The sequence below is a fragment of the Grus americana genome, chromosome 7 (genome assembly GCF_028858705.1).
Source record: "Grus americana isolate bGruAme1 chromosome 7, bGruAme1.mat, whole genome shotgun sequence".
Lineage (NCBI taxonomy): Eukaryota > Metazoa > Chordata > Aves > Gruiformes > Gruidae > Grus > Grus americana.
In genome coordinates this window covers 35,115,130-35,135,897 of record NC_072858.1, presented here as the reverse complement: position 1 = coordinate 35,135,897, position 20,768 = coordinate 35,115,130, and positions in this window count along the sequence as shown.

Here is a 20,768-nt window from a genome sequence, read left to right as displayed (position 1 = left end):
CAGAATATCACACACCGTCAAAACAGTTTCTCCATGAATGTACCTCTGTCACACTCAGAGTCTCTCAAAACAGTACACATGGGAAGAGTACAGATGACTCCAAGAGCGTGGGACACCAAGAAACTAGGCCAAGAAAAACCTATGAGTTACATTATTTCAGGCTTCTTTTCACAGAATCATTTGGGTTGGAAAAGACCTTTAAGGTCATCAAGTCCAACCATAAACCTAACACTGCCAAGTCCACCACTAAACCATGTCCCTAAGCACTACATCTACACATCTTTTAAATACCTCCCGGGATGGTGACTCTACCACTTCCCTGGGCAGCCTGTTGCAATGCTTGACAACCCTTTCAGTGAAGAAATTTTTCCTAATATCCAAACTTCTCCTGGCACAACTTTTGTAACATCATATCTCTTTACTTATTAAAGGCATAATCCTGTGGTCTCATACATATACAGAAAGCAGGAACAAGAGATGGCTTGATTTTCACAAGTGATGAAATTCAGGATTTGATGTTGGAGCGAGTCCAGAGGAGGGCCACGAAGCTGATCAGAGGGCTGGAGCACCTCTCCTATGAGGACAGGCTGAGAGAGTTGGGATTGTTCAGCCTGGAGAAAAGGCGGCTCCAGGGAGATCTAATTGCAGCTTACCAGTACCTGAAGGGGGCCTATAGGAAAGATGGGGAGGGACCGTTTATCAGGGAGTGTAGTGACAGGACAAGGGGTAATGGGGTTAAACCGAAGGAGGGTCGATTTAGATGAGATATTGGGAAGAAATTCTTTACTGTCAGAGTGGTCAGGCACTGGCACAGGTTGCCCAGAGAGGTTGTGGATGCCCCCTCCCTGGAAGCGTTCAAGGCCAGGTTGGATGGGGCTTTGGGCAACGTGGTCTAGTGGAGGGTGTCCCTGCCCGCAGCAGGGGGGTTGGAACTAGATGATCTTTGAGGTCCCTTCCAACCCAAACCATTCTATGATTCTATGATCAACATTAATTCCAGGCTCAGTTTTGATTAATCTAGTGACATCTGTGACTCTTGACTGGAGGTTGCTACAGTCCTTTTGCAGGAAGATCTGATCACTTTTGACTTCAGGAGTACTCTTGCACTGCTACAGAACGCAGATCTAATCTTGCTACGCCAGCTATGGAGTTGGTATTTTAACTCCAGGTATCTAAGTGAAAGATACGGCACCCCATTTGTCATATCCTGGGTTTACACGTGCTACTACAGGAACCTTTGTCACTAGGACCAAGGCCAAAATAAAGTGAATGTGAGATAAATATTCATTGAGAGCACAACTAATGGGGTTTCATAGGGATTAAGTGAGGAAATTGGAAAACAGAGCATGAGAGAATATATTATTAAATTATGCATTTCTCTCGGCATATGAATAATATAGAACTGAAATTGATAAACAAAGCTCTAGATACCACCAGCATTATGTGGAAAGGAAAAAAAGTAATCGTAAATACTGCAGAATCATTTCAGTTAATTATAGCAAAAGACAACTTCACCTCAATGCTTCGATTTTAATTTACCTATTGTATAATCCGTAGGTGGAAAAAAAATCATGATTAAATTACACCCCATAAATACTCCCAGAAGATGATGTATCAGCATAATTTAAAGGATCAGAATTGGAAATTAAAGCTTAGTTTTCTATTATGAGAGCTCTGATGGTTTTGGAAGAATAAATGTCAGACACTGCAAGAGCATACACTAGGATACCAAGGATATTCTTACTGGGCTTAATCATAAAGTTGCTCCCTGTAGCAAGGATTACACTCTGGCTCCATTGAAGTCAATGGCACAAGTGTTTTTCCCTACACACTTCTAAAAGCACAGTCCAGAAGTAGGTGAAACTATGAAGCACCAAGGCTATCAGGAGTAATTTTTCTTCCAGAGATTCTTAACTAATGGAGTAGCAAAATAATGAAAAGTGAAGTCCTCCAATATAATGTGATTTCAAAAAGCCTCTGATAATCTCTGTATCACCTGTAATTAAAAATTACCAAACATGTGCAGCCCTTATTCATCTGCTCTCATCCTACAGTGCTAACACTGCAGATGCACGGTCAGTAATTTCCAAGTATAAATAACCCATAGGGCACATTTTAAACGGCAAGTAAGTGTGTAGGAGACAGGTAAGTGATAATGGGATTTTCAGAACTGTTTTCAAACAGGAGTTACATCCAGCTTGATTCTGAAAATTTCACTTAGCACCTATCTGGAGTGTTAGCTTATTGAATTTCTAAAGAGACCCACATGACCAAATTTTATATGATACCTGTGATATACTTAGCACATGTTTAAATTCCAGTGGAACATACAAGAATCAATCTATGTATTACTAATTAATTACAAAACATCAATGAACTGTGAGCCCAGGGCTAAGATGGAAAGGTATCATATGAAAAATGCTCATGTATTTCTTTTCTCAGCCATGGAATTTTAGGCAGAACTAACAGAAGATAACAGACAGCAGTGATTAAACAACCACCACCACGCTATGGCAAATTGACTTTAGGTGTTTAATTTCCACCTTTTGGGTATTAAAAAATAAGCTTTTGTAGATTTACCATTCCATAATCAAGCTCCAAGTGGCTGTTTCATAACTGCAGATGGTGACTTGAAGCAATGACAAAGCCATCAGCTGTGTGATTTCTGACATCTGCCCCCTTCTCATGCTGAAAGGTCCCATATATGGCCCATGCTGCTTTCTAAGGATTTATTTTACTGCTACTGGAAAAATAAGTACACAATAATGTTTTAAGGGAAGATTATCAGTTTATAGTTTTAACTGCTTATCTTGCCTTTAAAATAAACATTAAAGACCAGAATTAGTGGTTGGATTATTAGCAACTTCTGACTTTAACAAAAAAATATAACCCCTGAGTCCAAGGGAGCATCAGCTTCAGGAGAGAACTCAGTGTTCAACATAAACTCTTCCTGTCCCTCAGTCCCCCTCTCATGTTTTTTATTAGCAACATCATACAAGCAATACTTTGCTTTCAGCCTGGATGCCTACAGTCTCTGTCATTCTTATCTTATTTAGCAACTGAAGCTTGCACTTCAGAAACACTGCACTTGTCTGGATATGAACTAAATTGATGTAAGGAAAAAGGGGTTAAGATGGGATTATATAAGAAAAGCATATAGTAAACTAATTCTTAATTCTTTTCACATCTCTTTTATGCTGTTCTGGCAGTTTCAAGCAGTTTCCGCCCTCTTTAAAGTTACTCTACACAATTACGCCATTATAAAGGCTCTGGGGAGAAAACGAATCAGTACCAGACATCATTAATGGACATCTACCATTTTCCTAGTTCCTCAAAATAAGCATGATAACAACTCTATTCTTCATTACAGTACTTCAGCAGGAAATAAAGTAGTAACTGTAGCACACCTAAGGGCAATACACTTGTGACTCCCACTTCCAAAAAAAAAAGGCAAACATATTGATTTATCTATATAGGAAAAGGAGCTTCAGTTCTGCACACAGATTCTCAAAAAATACCTGTCTTGTGACACAGTGTGGCCAGTGGCTGCAGGAGCCAGCCTTGGGAACAGCAGAAAGTCAAAGCACTTACAAACCACAAGTACGTTTATAGACCTATGTGATATAAGCATTTCCAAGATCCACACAGGGAAAGAAAGAAAATAAAAATGCAAAAATTAACAAAGAGATAAGTTCTGGGGCCAAGAAGGCACAGGAAGGCTCAGGAAAGCTCTAAGACACACCACAGGCAGTAAGAGTGCACTCCTCAGCACTTGGCCTGTGCACTACAGTCCAGAGTTTAAACAGCACAGGTCCCTGTATGGGATCTCTGCACTCCTTTGAGCTGTATCCTCTATGGTATGGGTTGACAGTGTTCAAAAAGAAAGATGTACGAAAGACACACTGTACCACCACGTCAGCAGAGCCAGGGTGACCCCTGCAACACTCATTTCAGAAGCGACATTAAAACACTCGTATACATGTTTTGTTCAGAAAAGCACCTGCAATACATTCTGGCAGCATTCCAGAGCAACAAAAACTACCAAATCTCTCCTTTTTCACTCCTAAGAAAACCGAGATAAGCACCACAGAAGGGTGTTACCAGTTTTCTTGGGCACTTGTGAGGAATAAAGAAATGGTACATTGTCTCTTGTTGCACAAACACCAGTCAGTTTTTGACAGTGTCAGTGCAGCTTCCAGCTCTGTAAGCAAGAAAAAGCTTTATCATCTGCGGCATGAGAGAAGGATGTCAGGATTCTGCTCATGACTAATGACTTCATGCTGTAATGCTTCAGGTCTACACCTTGAGTTAAATAACTTCAGAAAATTAATTGAAGAGTTATCCAAGCAAGAAGAGGGTGAAAAGCTTCAGGACTGTATCCTGCACTTCTAGATGCACATCAATATTTGCCTCAATGTCTCGCTTGTAGCCTCTGGTGTTGTAAGATGTGGACGTGGCAAGGGAGAGGAAGAAAAAAAAGAAGGAAAAAAAAGAAAAAAAAAATCACCTGAAAAGAGAGATAAGTAACTGGGGAAATTGCAAAGCTGGCTTGTGCAGTAAAAAGCCTAGTGTATAGAATTGATTGAAGCATTCAATACAAGGGAACAAGGGTCTCATTTCAACTGCTGATCAGTTTAGACGTTTAGAGTCACAGCCACAATAAAAAAGGCTATGTGCCAAACCTCCCGATTATTAAGAAAGGTTTCTACTTAAGAATCTTTGTTTCCTTAAGATAGGTTCAATATACTTAGTGATTTCTGACTTGATGAGCACTATTCAAAGTTCACAATCAGAGATGACAATAAATTTCACACATTAGTAGACTTTTATGCCAACAATCCCCCCAGCTCACAAAATTTAATTCATTGAGGAAAACCTTTTGAAAGCATATGGCCTTGAATACAAGGCAAACAGAAGAAACTCTCAACTAAAAAAGAGAAAAGTAAAGATCAAGGAAAGATCAGTAGTTACAGACACTCACTCTTCACAAGACAAAAAGTAGTACATTCAGGTAGAAAGAACAGCAGGTGCCGATATTGTCTGCAGAACTGTAGCTTACCTGCAACTCTCCCATTGAATGAAAAGCCAAGAGTTGCCCATCTGACCCCTGGATACTCTCAACAGCTGACACTGAAGCATGGCATTACCAAAGACTGCCTACATCAGGACAGCTATCTCCCATTTATCTTCTCTGCCATCAAGAACTTGTTTGTGCAGATCCCAAAGCAAAATTTGGCAGAGAACTGAATCAGAATTAAAACAGCCTGAGAAATAAGCTCTTCTCCTTTCTATAGAGAACATTTCTTTTGGACAAAAGTAGGTGCTGAATAACTACTGAAGAACATGCTTAGCAAACTCTACTGCAGGTGCAGTCAGGTATCCAGGAAAAGTTTAATTTAGCTAATAAAGCTAACAGTTATATGTGATGCCTCCTCCTGCATTCAAAAAAACAAGGGTCATTTCAGTTGCTCTTAAGCAAGAACACAAGATTTGCAAAAGCAGAATTTACGTAGTTAAAAAAAGTGTCTAAATGGGCAGTAAAGTATATTTCTCAAAATCCATATGGCTGGCCTATTGTATCAGATCCTCAGCTGATTTAAACTGCTGCATTGGTAGCATGGACGTCAATATGCATCCTCTCACATGCTGCTTCCACAATACATATGGTTTGCTGGTTTACATGGAAGGAACAGAAAAAAAGACTGCAGTCTTGTGGCTCTGCTGATGGTTTATTATTGAAAAGAGGGTTTCTGCTTTCTAGGGTGCAGAAATTGCAGTTCTTGATGCTGGGACCAAGACAGACATTGTCCCCTACAGTCAAGCAAAGGTATGTCCTCCTGTACATGACTTCCTCACTGCAGTAAGTCAACACCATTGTTATGCTGTTGCCAGTCACAAACTTAAAAGCTGGCCACCACCCCTGACAAAATCTTTTGATAGTTCTGTGATCACTGCGTGTGTGCCTCAGTTTCTTCCTTTTGCCTTACGCTGTTTAGAAGGGGTGATAATGGACTAAACACTTAGCTTGAGGTAAGAGCTAAAAGCTAAATGCAAGTGTGGTATGTAATAGACTATTGGGACATACAGGGGCCCTTCACACTTAGGAAAGTTCTTACAGTCTGCACATGATCAATCAACCCATACTCCTTCCTCTTCTCTCCTGGAAAAAGGAACAAAGGATATATGCAAAGCATATGCTGCTTTTCAAGATGAAAACAAGAGGATGGATTTCAGCAGCAAAAATGCTGCATTGGGGTCTTCTCTCAGGGCAGAGAGAGTCCTGAACGCTCTGACCAAAGACACACACACCCCTTTTATCACCAGATAGCCAATATGTGCTGGCCTGTTTATAGAGAAAAATGACTCAGCTAGCTGCAGTTCCCTGCTATGAACCTTGATTCTCCTTAAGGGTAAGGGCAACTCATTCAGAGTTGATTTAGTTCTTTCTGGTGGAGCCCTGAGAGCAGGCTATGGTGATACCATGTATCACCAGCTGCAGCGTCAAAGGAAGCACGCATGGCAACAGAAGAGGGTAATTCACCTTTCAGCAAAAGCCACACCAGGCCAGGTCTGTGGGGTGTTTATTTAAACAGGCTTTAAAGGTAGAGCTCTGATCAAGAACCTGCAAAAAATTTAAACATCCCTCTTCATCTTTGCACTCAGACTACATCTAAATGTTTGTCCTGGTTTTGGCAGGGATAGAGTTAATTTTCTTCCTAGCAGCAGGTATAGTGCTGTGTTTTGGATTTAGGATGAGAATAATGTTGATAACACACTGATGTTTTTAGTTGTTGCCAAGCAGTCAAGGACTTTTCAGCTTCTCATACTGCCCTGCCAATGAGAAGGCCGGCGGGGTGGGGGTGTGCCCAAGAAGTGGGGAGGGGACACAGCCAGGACAGCTGACCCAAACTGGTCAAAGGGATATTCCATACCATATGACATCATGCTTCGTCTGTAACTGGGAGGTGGGCCAGGAGGCAGGGCAGCTCAGGGTCTTGCAGAGCATTGACTTCAGATGATGAGACATTGTGCTATTCATCACTTGCTTTGTACAGTCTATTATTATTTTTATCTTCCTTTTCTGTCCTATTAAACTGTCTTTATCTCAATGCATGAATTTGGTTTTTTGCTTTTCCATTTTCAATTCTCTCCCCCATCCCAATGGGAGGGGGGGAGTGAGTGAACAGCTCTGCGGCTGTTTTAGCTCCTGGCATGGTTAAACCACGACAACGTTGCAAATTCTTCCTGTGTAATATCTCTAAGATATCAACTTGCAAGACCACAGTCAAAAGCCTCAACCAAGTGCTCATTCAATATTCATCTGTGTATTGGAGACATCCTCTTTTCTGTGTTTGATATATGCAAAGATTCTTTCCCTCACCTGTCATTGACTCACATCACACTTTTTCTCTACTTGTTGCCAGTTCCCACTTCTCTAGCACAAACGCATGCTACTTGTTTTCACTTTCAAGGCCTTTGCAAAGCTATCCTTTCCCTTGCCATCAACTCTTACACAAACATCCCATGTTGCAACCATTTCTTCAAATGCGTTAGCAGCCTGAGGGCCACATACACGCAGCAAGCGAGTACCCTGCTCAGAGGAAAACTGGGATACTTCCACAGCCAACAGCACCAATTACATCAGCTACTTTTAATGCCCCAAAAGGTCGTACACTGGGTGATGATCTTGCATAGAGAGGGAGAAGGAATCAGCTCTACCTTTGCCCTGACAACTCTCTAGCAGTACTCTACTGAGGTCATTCCTGCCCAAGGCAGGGTTCCTGCCATGCAAGACCACTTGTAAAATTGCTTTTGTCTTGTCTACAGCATTGCCTTAAGTTTTTCCTCCAATGCAGTCATAAATCTGTCTGATATTCCACCTGGGTAATACGCTGATTGCCATGGCATTCTCCAAAGCTTGACCTTGTTTCTTTGACTTTGTGGCAACAGACTATACAGCAAACTCAGCTTTAACTTCACTGTAGCATACAGACCATTTATAAATAGGCAACTGTTAACTAACAACTCAAGTGAGGCAAATGCATTCAGCAATATTGTATTTTACTGCTGAGGGAAAAGAGGGTCAAGAGGGATGGCTGGGCACCTCCCAATCGCAAAAATGAACATTTAAAATAACATTCAGAAGTCACGTTTAAAATTCAGGAAGGAATCACAGATAACAGAGAGGTTGAAGTGTTATTCCAGGCAGCAGAGTTACATTTGGCAACGATCTGCAATAATCGGATGATGCAAATCCCAGCACATGGCACCAGACCCAGGCAGCCAGGACAGGGACTCTGGGCATCACCCTCTCCCTCCCCTGACTGCATCCCCAGCTGCTGAGAGTTGGCCACCAGCAGCAGCCTCTCCCCAGCACAGAACCATCTGAAACAAATGCTCACAAATAGCATACTTTATGTCCAGCATCTACTTTTTTTGTCTTTTGAAGTTGTTCAAGTTCCAGCCAGGGAAGCTGGAGTCAAATGTTGACAAGTGAGCTCCTGGCAGATTATTAACTCTGAAATACCCCAGATGACTCAAAGATATGAAGGCTGAGTACAATTTCCCATGGAAGTGTAAAGCAAAACTGCTGATTTCTGATATAATCACTTGTAAGGATAAAATGAACTTTAAATTGCCAAATCAAAGCATTTGTTAATATTTGCTGTAACAAGACAAATGAGCAACTGTATAAATGGCTTTTTTCAAAGTTTGGGAGCCTGACATTCCGAGACAGGAAGCTGATCTTGACCTGAGTCAAAAGAGTTTTTGCTGTAGTCATTGATTTAATAGCAACAGAACACATCTGGCAAAGGGCAAAATAAACGGGGGAAAAAAAAAATTGCCCTAATTTTCAAACTCATCCAAAACATAGCAACTTCTATAACTTTCATCTACAGAACTTTCAAACATTTGCTTTAAACTTAATGAAGCTTTTGGAAAGATCTTTACCATTCCTCATTCGAAATGTAATTAAAATAATTTCAATTCTATTCTTCCCTTAATCCTGAGGAGAAAGGTTGAAAGGCTCATCAATAGAAATAGAAAATAAATGCCAGGTAGTCCTTTTACCTAATATAATCCATGCAGTCTCATGACAGCGTTGTATTTGTCAACATCTCTATAGCAATTTAGGATGAGCAGTAATCACAGACAAGGCCTGAAAGCCGTTTTTCTGGCAAATTTCTGATTCAATGCAGAAAATGCAGAGAGGCTCAAATGAAGAACAACTCATACACTTAGTGTGGATGTGGATATGCTGTTCATGTTCTGATATTTCTATTTTATACTTTTAATAGGTGTTTCCATAGCTTTAGTAAGTGTTAAAATAACAGCATAGCTTTCTAGCAGCCTAGACCCTCACACCAGTCGTAATACTGTCATCTAACATTCATTTCACTTACTGTGAGTAACAAAGAAGGATTAGGCACCTTTTTTTTTTTTAATGAGAAAAACCAGAACTGCTTAATAACTTACATTAAGTTCCTGGTGTGGAAACTGCTGCAGTAAAACTTAACGGTGGGAAAAGAATTCTGTGAGACTCAACAAGAGAGAACAATTTTGTTTGAAGTAGCTGGATAAATTCGTCTTTATATTTCATAGCAAGATAATGAATGAGGAACGAAGCACATTTGTCTCTGTGTTTCTCAACACAGCAAAAGTCTCAGCGAGCAGTTGTATTACCGACAGCACTAGAAAATTGCAAATTTCAAAATGAAATGTGTCTTACCATCACATAACAGAGTGGATACCACAGCAGTGAAGACATTATCTCAACTGTATTTACATCACAGATTTCACTGATATCCTATTCATTCCCAGCAATGAGCTGCACACATACCAAAGCTCCTGACAACCAAATACCAATCCCTTCTCTTGCCTCACTGTTCAACAATTGCAAACTAGTTTAGTGTTTGCAAATTTAGTTTGTGTTTAGGGGCACGGTAGCACTTGCATTGCTTTTCCATCAAGCTGAGAAGAGTCTAAAAGGCAACATGTCATGAGGTTTTACAGGAGGAGCAGGAATCTCCAATTTGACTCCAAGGAGAGCTGAGATGACAGTTGTGGTGGTGAAGGGAAAATAAGCATTTGTGTGGCATAACGTTGTCTGGAGCTGTTAGTATAGAAAGCTCCAGTGACAAAAAAATGCAAAGTTGCTCTGGACCTAGCAGTTATGCCTGAGAGTGACACAGCAGCCTAATTAACTGTATTTAAAATGCAGCCAGCCTAGGGATTTGAAAAGTCAAGTTCAATCTCATAGGACCCAGAAGGAAGGACCGTGCCAGGATTCACTGAATAACCTTTGCGCTTCTCCACCAGGTTAACAGGCAGCTGCACCAGCGCTGCTCAGGTCTGTCTTCCACGGCTTGTGCCTCTAGCACAAGAGCAGATTTTATTCCCCTTTACAAGGCAGTCACTGCAGTCTCTGCAGTGTTCCCTGCAAACATGTTTCTCCACCACCTCAACAGTGGTAGGGGCAGTCATTTATCTGGGGAGAGATGGGAGCAGCTACAGGTATTAGGGCTGTTATAGAGCTGATAGCGGCACTGCTCTGATTCTGCTGCATTTTGCCTCCACATTACACGGGATGCTGTAGGTAGCTGGAGTTTCTGTACATGTTACATACAAAAGCAGTTGCAGTAACCTTCCCTTTTAATCATTTGATTGAATTCAGTGACTCACAGACAAAACAGAGAACTCTGCGTGTTCTCTTTTGTTCGGAAACTACATCATCTCCGAGCTACATTACACACAATGTATGTGGGCTAACCCAGAGTGAAGAGTGTAAAACAGCTGTCTTTCTGTGAAGCTGTGGAACAACATCACGTAGTCACCACAGCCACCACACCTGGCAGGGTTAAAGTAGTACAGCAGTTAAGATGAAGAAAAAAGTAGAGAGGTGGCAGATTTTCTTGTCAGAGAACTCTGAATTTAGCACTACCATGGCTCCTCCAGTGTTATTCTGGGCTAGAGAGAAGTAAGCTTCTTGTGCTCGTTAAACCCTGCCATTTCATAGCACTACACTCCAGCCAGCGCTTGCACATTTGTTAGGCACTCCATGCCCCAGAACAGTGCAGCAGAACGTAGGATTCTTGCGATGCAGATATATCCGGCTGCCACACAGCCCCATTTTTTCCTCAACGCTTTGCAAGAAAACACTCCACGCTGGACCTCCACGCTGACATGAGACTGAGGTTTACCGTTCTACAATTTGTTTTGCCACATGTTGCTTCTATGGACTTTTACAATATTAGCAATGCCTACAGCAAATAAAGCAGCAAGACTGTGCATCACTACACTGGGAGACAGGCACTATCCAGTTCACTGCAGATCGCACTGACTCAGGACCCATGCAGACTTCCTTGAGCCTTTTTTTTTTTTTTCCCACTTCTGCCTTATCAGCACCATAAAGCAGCTACCGATTTGGCCTAGGTTTTCATTCCTGTTAAAAAGTGCAGGATGACAGCGTGTAGGCTTTTACAAATGGATTGTGAACCTGAAGTAAAATGCTACTGCTTACTTCTGTGATTCCAGATGGTTCCAGCGCACACTTGTTAAATCTCTCAGCAATTGCTGTATGCTGCATTAAAAAGCCACAAGGAATATAAATTAAATCTTAAAGGGACACTGTCAGGATTGACTGCCATAAAAGAGTATGTGCAGAAATCAGCATAGTAGAAAGCTGTACAACAAAACAAACCCACACAGCATATAATTTTATGTGATCATTAATGAGACTTGATATCCACACTGTGGTCAAAGAGAAGACTGGCCTTTGTTTCAAGGCTTCTAGCATTTTCACGTACAAATATTCATATTCATAAATGTCTGCAGGATCTCACTGTATACTATGCAATCTGCTGCAGGAAAACATGACTTTTGTACTATCTTGCTTTTAGTATTGCCCAAACCTGTGTTCTGTTACACCGATAGATTTAAAGATCAGAACAAAGGTAACATTTCCAAAGTAATAGAGGGATTGGTTTGTTGGCTGGTTTTCAGTAAGTTACAGATTGCTTCCCTTGTCTCAATCTCCAACCAAGATATAAAGAAACAGAAATTGCAATGAAGGATTCATTCAGGAAGCAAGAAAACCAAACAAAACAACCCCCCCACACCCTCTAATCCACTCGTCTGGCTTTGCATCATGCTTGGTTGTGTTATGCAGGAAACCATTCTGAATCAGTTTATTGTTTTATTCTAGTCTTCAAATAGAAATATATGGATAAACAAGCTTCTCTCTAATTTCTCAAACATTTATAAACAAATCTGCCCATGCACAAAAGAAATAAGCAGGGTATATAAGAGTTCAGCATTTTTAGGTGAAAAACAGACCATGTAGTATTAGAGATACTTGGGTGTCTCACACTACAGCTGTCTGCAGACATTGTTCTTTCCTGGCTATCATTGAGTTACTAAAGCTGTCTCTTGCAGTCAGTGCAAAGGAATGTCTGAAAAAAAAGGAGGTAAGTGCAAATGTTGTCAAATACTGGTGTCTGGTTACCACCTAGACAACAAACTAAGGAGCAAAGGGTGTTTGTCTACCTCCCACAGTTAAAAGTTAAGTAAAACACTTCAGAAACAGTTTTAAAATCTCAATAACTAACACCACTTTAAAAGCGTTAGTGAAAAAGATTTCTCTTGTAGCATGTCTAATTGAAACATGAGTATTCCCATGGTGAAGCGGGGTAGCATGAGTGTAGCATGAATTGGCAATACCTTAGATTTGAGTCACCTCTCAGATGTAATTCCATTGATTTCAACTAAATTACTTCTGATTTGTGCTATTGTAAAAAAGAAAAGAGAGAGAAAGGAAGAGCTTTCCTCTTGATTTTGCACCAGAGAACTCAACAGCAGTTATGCTGTTGACTGCAGTGAATGCCAGATTCAACTCAGAGCCTGAAGAACACAATTTTTAGAAGCTCCAGTAAATTCTGTTGCAGCACCCTGGAAGCAAAGACCCAGATGGCCAGTTTCCGCTGATTTTTTTTTGCTGTCCACTATTTGATCTGAAAACATTAATATGAAGGGTAAGTCTTATAAAGAAAAAAATTATCTCAGAAATGTCTCTCCCACTGTGCACAAGTAGAGTGAAAGTGCTGATGTGTTTCCTTTACCAGGCACTAAGGCAGCAACGTATGGGACTTGATCCTGCAAACACCACATGTTAGTTTTGCTTTAATGACCTAGTAGGAGACTAATTTCCTGAGCAAGAGCAACACAACTAAGTACCAGTAACGAATCCTGGAATCCAGGTGGTGAAAAGTGCGATAACTAGAGACTTTAGGTAACAGTGCCAGAAACGGTCATTATGCTTGTTCTCAGAGCTGACCCTGGCTGGAACCTAAGCCTAGTCTATTTGGCTGCTTACTATGAAAATGTTAATTCTTGCACTATTTAGCATGTATGAATATCAATTTGGTTTTTAATAAATAGAGGGAAAAAGCAGTATTTAAATAATCATAAAACAAATTGAATGACTCAGCCCAGTGTGTTTTCTGGATTCTTAACAATTTGCTGTGGCTAATGGTCCTTGCTGTCACCTCACACCATTAATTTTCAAAGTCATCGTTAATCTCCAAGGAAAGCATTGAGCTTTGATCATTATTGCTTAATTACATAGAAAAATAGACAGATTGTTAATATTAATTTGCTTTACAACAGGCCAACTAAGTTATCTTCAATTCTCAGTGCATTCTACAGTTGCCATTTTATGCCAGGTAATAATTAATAAAATTATTCATTTAAACAAAGCTTTTTACTTTTACTAGTGAGATAGAAAATCCTTATCTGAGCTGATGAACACTCATATTTTACTACCCAACTCCTATTGTATTTTGTTTACCATATGTGAGCCCCCAAGGTAAAGCAATTCCAAGCTTTACCTTGACGTTTCTATGTAAATTGCTTGAAGTTATGCATGGAAATCTCGTAAGACAGGTTCTGTCTTTCAGGGAAATGGGAGAATGTTCTTCTAAAAACTCAAAGGACAAATTTAAGACCAAAGTCGTGAGAGTAAAGGTGGACTTAAATATTTGAAGTCAGAGAAGTCTAACTTCTCAGAGAAGCAGGGAACTTCTTATGTCTCAACACACTTATATGGATTTCTCAGCTACCCCCTTAGACTTTAGCTTTCCACAAGCCTTCAGGGGACAGCTTGGTGAAATTGTCCTTTTTTTTTTTAAATCAGAAAAAAATATTTTCATGACTTTTCATGGCTAGTCACTGAACCACTAAGGGACAAACAGTTTCTGAATGAAGAGAATAAAAAGACAGTTTTGGGACGTACTTGTCAGCCAAAGCACAGCAAATATTGTTTGGATGTGGCACCTGCATAAGGTCTTCTTTTGCTCCTTTGTCACCTTGAACTGAGAAGAGGTGAGGCTTGAGATACTTAAAATCTCTTTATATTTAAAGAGTTCCCTGCCTAAGCACATGAAGGGCTAAAGGAAGGGGGAAACAGAATGTCCTCAACTGCAACTTTGAATCAGGTGGACTTCTTCTATAATATTAGTAGAAAGGCTCCCATTAAAGATAGGCATGGACACGCATACAATGGAGGGAAAGTAGGAGGGCATTAAATCACAGCCCTCCCGAGAGTCAGAATTGTTTTGCACACAATTCATACTTTTCCACCCTTTGTGTTGTACATATAATCTGAATCATAGAAATCTGGGTTGAAAATAACTTCTGGAGACTCCATCACTGATGCAGGATCAGATAAGTTGACATCACCAGATGCTCATCTGACATGCTCCTAAAAACCCCTAAGGGCTCATACAACTCCCCCAGATATCTTTTACCCTTTCACATCTACCATTAACATTAGGGCATTTTGCCTATTTGGTAACTGAAACTAAATAGCATCACAAGTTCACTACATTGCTCCTTAACCCAGCAGTAACACAGCAATTATTATTGCATTTCCAACAACCGCTAACACATCGATAAATGTAACCCCTGCCCCCTCAATCCTCCTCATCTGCCAGTCGTCTTTAGCAGAAACAAACGCCATTCCTTCAGCCTTCCTTCACAGGTTATGTTCTCTAAACTTATCACTTCCCAGCTGTCATTGCATTTGAACCATCTCTCAATATGTCAAGATCAATTTGTCAGCCTTAGTGAAGTGAGACTATCCTACTGAGATGTCATGAACACACTGATCAACAGGTTGCTTCTTTGGCCATTGATCTTCCAAGAGAAGCAACTGAACAACATTTTCCTCAAAGCCAGACAATATTTACATCTGAGTGGCTGACCCAACAATTCATTTCAACATATAATAATATCTTATTAATTTATATGTTAATTCTTATTTTTAAAATAAGATGAGGAAAGCTACTGATGAAAGCTCTGCAGTGGAAGATGACAGACGAAGTAAGATTAGAGATGACTCTCCCTTTAATGAAAACATTCCTCTCATTTTTTTGAGGTTTCTTTCATGAAGTGAGGAGAAATTGCTCTTTCCTGCAATCACTTTCTGTTGTCATGTGATGTACACTTTCCTCAAAAACCACATTCACTTGTTTTTCATCTTTAACTTCCTCCAGAGGATAAAAGACGACATTTTGTGTCCATCCAGCAAACAGAGAGCAAATACTACATCAAACCGGAACTCAGCTGATTTAATTCATCTCAGGAACATGGGAGATTCGAAGTGAACAATTTTTGTGACACAGAGTAATGAAAAGCTGACAATGTGAAATGGAATTCTTTTACCATTACAAGCAAGTCTGACAAGTTTTTGGGTCACATCCTCTGATCTAGACCGACTTTCAGAGACAGAACCCCAAATCCTTGTCACTGAGAAAGAAAGGGTATCCCTCATCTTCAACCACGTTCCCTAGCAGAAACAACCAACATGATGGTTAGGAATTCTTTGGCAATAACTCTAAGCCCAACCCCACCCACTGTTTTTCACTGTATAATTTCTAAGTTGTTAAAGTATTGCAATAAAATTCAAGATCTAAATGTTTACACAGCATCACATTTTACTATATACCATACATGGCAAGTAAGCTATTTCTTAGGTTATAGTATATAAAGCAAAGGGCCCCAAGGAAAACCCAAAAGCATACTGAGATCATATTGATGTATCAGTATTTCAGGAGAAAAAGTGGGAAAGGAAAGCTCTCTTTTAATCTGACTACCAAAATAAGCAGCACCAAAATCACTTTTATTCTAAGGACAAAAAATTAGATCAGATTCACACATCACACAGTCAGTGGATTAGTATTTCATAATTCTCCCCCATATCTCCAGTGCTGGATGTTTGTTTCTTTTCTTCCTCTGTCACACTGTCTCACCCCTCCCATTTCTCTGCCTGACCACAAAATACTGAATCTTTCACAGGCATCCTTTTTATGATGGCAAGTGTGACCCTATGTACAGTGTTTCTACTGCCCGAAATATCTTTCTTGTTCTTCTTTTCTCTCTCTCATGCTGTCCTTCTCTCTTTTAATCTCAGTTGAACAAATCTCTTTTGCCTTTTATTTCTAGTATCTATATTTCTAGTAAGAGCCAAGGCAGAAAAAGATTAACTCACCACAGGATGCCTTTAACTGTGTGAAGCACTGGGGGTAGAGTCAGTACCTGAGAAAGTCAACAGGTATTAAAGCTCTGGTACTGCAAACAGCAATGTGATTAGATCTTTGCACAGAATTAAATATATATTTAAGCACTGACAAGATTGGGGAGTACAGCTATCTCAGCCTGGGGTAAAAAAAAAAAATACATACAAGTGCAAAGTACAAAAAAACCAACATGGCAATATAGCATGCCTTAGAAATATTTCTCTGCCACATCCACCTTGCTAACCACGAAGCATTAAAACAAGTAAAATTTTTAGGACATCTCAGGGCCCAAGAATAACTTTGAACCATACTACTCCATCACCCAGCTTGTTCATGCTATGGCTTTTTTGTTTGGGATTTGGTGGGGTTTCCTCATGTGTCTGTTTGCTCAAATCGGCTCCTAGGTTCAAGGTGTTTACATCAACACCATTGATACTAGAGTTAATGTGCCTTTATCCATAAGGATTAGTTGTTTTAGTTTCCAAAATTCACCACTCTTCTAAAGAAGCTATTTATCAGTTCTTAGGGCTGCTAAATTTAAATGGCAGAATTTGTGTCTCAAATGATTCTAAAATAACTGGTTCTTTCTCCCAGTTAAAATCACTCACCTCTAATGACTATGTTTTGACTAGTCACACAGTGACAAGTGTCAGACACTGTGAATATAGTTTAAAAGACAAAGAAGAGAGTCAGATGGAGGGAGACGACCCAGTTTTAAACCCACCTCTGTTATAAAAACCTTGATGATGCTTATAGGCATGGACTGTACTGCCAGGGGCTTATGTCCCTTTGCTGAATCACTGCTACCCAGCGCCCCACTCCCCTGTTAGCCCCCAGTCCTCAGCTGGCAGAGGGGGACACTGCTGCCAGTGCAGGGCTCAGTGGAGGTGCGTGGCTGCAGAACCAAAATTGGCATGCTGGGGAGGGGGAGACACATCACAATTTAAACCCCAAAGTATATTCCTGCATTTACAATCAACTGCTTTCAAGCGTTATATGCACGTTTAAAAAAATCACAGCAGACTTGCACACTGCTGTCAGCCTATTTGTTTCTGTTCCAAGTTTATTTCACTGCGGCATTTGTTTCGTGCTGCCACTAAGAACATGCTTCAGCTATCTCACTGTTAGTCCCAAGTACAAGCACAGAGCTAACTCTCCATTAGGTCACAAGGCATGACTGTGCCCAGGTTCCTCAAGGCCCTGTCCCTTCACTGATCTCTGATGCACAAATTCTGGTGTAATTCTCCTCTTCTCTGTGCTCCAGCATAAATGATAAATGACTCTGCTTCTTCAGCAGTAGCTGCCTGGAAAGGACTAAATAAGCTCTTCACTTTTTTTTTACCTGAAATAAAGCAGCTAAGTGGTAAAAATAACAAGCACTACCCATTGCTAAAAGGAAGCTGAAAGACCTCAAATGGAGAAGTAACACCTACATTTTCAGAGGCAGAGAGAGAGAGGCGGGGAAAAAAAAACAATCAAAACACCCCCTTGCATCACAGGCCACTCCTCCTCAGCAACTGCTTCACTCCCTGAAGATCACTGGAAAAAAATTGACAAAAAGAAAACAGAGCCTGATTTTTCATCCAATTTGTTCTGTCATTTACTTGCTGAAATTGGTCCCTTCTTCCTGATCCTTTCAGAGTTGCTGTGTGAAGTACAATAAGAACTTTCATTTATTCAAGTGATACACAACAAAGGGCCAAATAGTCAGACACATTAGACCTTTTGCAGACTTCAAACCCAGCAGGCAGTAAAACCACAGTAGCAAAACCCAAGCCTTTTTCTTCCTCTAGAGTGGTACTTTGTACTACCCTGGAGACATCCTCATCTTTCTTTTCCTTCTGGATCCTTTCCAGATTGCAGGCAATATAGCAGAAAGTAAGAGCACAAAGCGAAAGCACTTGTGATAGTAGTTCACAGAAAAAATGAGCTTTTTTTGACACTATGCTCTAATCTTGCCTGAAGAGCAGCAAGACCTTATAAGCTACACGTGGCCCCAGTGAGGTCAGTCTGAACCTGCACAGACACAATGCTACGCTCATGGTGTTCTCACTGCACAACCCAGACCACTACAGTTGTACATTCAGCCCACGCCAGCACAGCTTTGGGTAGCAACACAGTCACCCGCCCAGAGTTTCCTTCCTCTATTTACTCTTCCTTTTTGGTACATCTTGCACAACTCCTTTAGACAAAGCTAAACGTCATCCACTGCAAAGATGCTGTAAGTAATAGAATTCTTTAGCTCCCTGTGTTGGGTTTGCGTGGCAAGGTTTTGGTAGCGGGGGGGCTACAGGGGTGGCTTCTGTGAGAAGCTGCTAGAAGCTCCCCCTGTGTCTGATAGAGCCAATGCCAGCCGGCTCTAAGACAGGCCCGCCGCTGGCCAAGGCCAAGCCAATCAGCGCCTCTGTGATAACATATTTAAGAAGAAGAAAAAACACTTAGAGGGAGCGAGCTTTTGCAGCCAGAGAGAGGAGTGAGAAGATGTAAGAAACTCTGCAGACACCAAGGTCAGTGCAGAAGGAGGGGGAGGAGGAGCTCCAGGCGCCGGAGCAGAGATCCCCCTGCAGCCCGTGGTGAAGACCATGGTGAAGCAGGCTGTCCCCCTGCAGCCCATGGAGGAAGGATGAGGGGGTGTAGAGATTCCACCTGCAGCCCGTGGAGGACCCCATGCCGGAGCAGGTGGAGGCACCTGAAGGAGGCTGTGGCCCTGTGGGAAGCCCACGCTGGAGCAAGTTCCTGGCCGGACCGGTGCACCCGCAAAGAGGGGAGCCCACACCAGGGCAGGTTTGCTGGCAGGACTTGTGACCCCGTGGGGGACCCCACGCTGGAACAGTTTGCTCCTGAAGGTCTGCACCCTGTGAGAGGGACTCCATGCTGGAGCAGGGGAACGATGAGAGGAGTCCTCCCCCTGAGGATGAAGAAGCGGCAGAAACACCGTGAGATGAACTGACCGTAACCCCCACTCCCCGTCCCCCTGTGCCGCTGAGGGGGGGGAAGGTTGAAGCCGGGAGTGAAGTTGAGCCCGGGAAGATGGGAGGGGTGGGGGGAGGTGTTTTAAGAGTTGATTTTATTTTCTCATTCCTCTACTCTGTTTTGCCTAGTAATAAATTAGATGAATTCCCTCTCTAAGTTTGGTCTGTTTCGCTCGTGACGATAATTAGTGGGTGATCTCTCCCTGTCCTTATCTCGACCTGCAAGCATTTCGTTATGCCTTTTCTCCCCTGTTTAGTGAATGAGGGGAGTGAGAGAGCGGCTTTGGTGGGCACCTGGCCCCCAGCCAGGCTCAACCCACCACACTCCCCCTTCCAGTGAAAAATCTGTGGTGAAAATAAAAGAAGAAAATATAGTGCTTACAACATAGGTTTTTGACATTTTGGGGAGAATTCTTTTCATGGGGCTGGTTACAAAGTAGATCAAAAGTATATGCTCAATTTTGATCCTAACAACATAAAACCTATTATACTAAATCATTTCCCCACAGAAAGATTTCAATATATATGAAACTGTCAAAAATCTCCATTATACACATAAAGGGTACTATGTTATGTACCAAAAAAAAAAAAAAAGTAATATAAAACCTACAGAGAAATGGGAAAGATAAATGAACATCTACCACAGAGGCTGGGCAATTCCTAAATGGCAAAGGGTCAGAAAAAAATCTTCAGGTTATGTTGTGAAGCATTTCTATTATCTTTGTGACTGAGTAGAGCACAGGGACTGCTATCAATAAATGTCTATATACATGTTTTATTGTTTGGCTCACTACAGCCTACTTCAATTTTCACTGACTTGCTGAAGAAAAAACCAAAAACCAGAAAGAACAGGCCTGCCAGCTATACAGGAAGAGACTACTAAACACACTATTCTATACTTTGACTTCAAAAAAGACAGAATTTAAACCTTCTGAATTGTCTATGCACAGAAGTACCACTACCTTCCTTCATGAGCTAATAAAGAAACCTCAAGGAAACATAAACCATATGCTAAGTTAAGCACATGCTGGGACATTAGTCTTGACTTTGTGTTTCTTCTCAGAATTGCTTTAAAATATTCATGTCAGATAATCATAAAACATCTTGAATTTTAAAGAAGTTGAAAGGGAAAACAACTGATCCTAAAGAGTAAGTTCCCCGTTTCCAAGTACAAGCCTGGATCCACAGGGGTCTGTATTCTTGTGCTAGTTCCAGTGGTCTG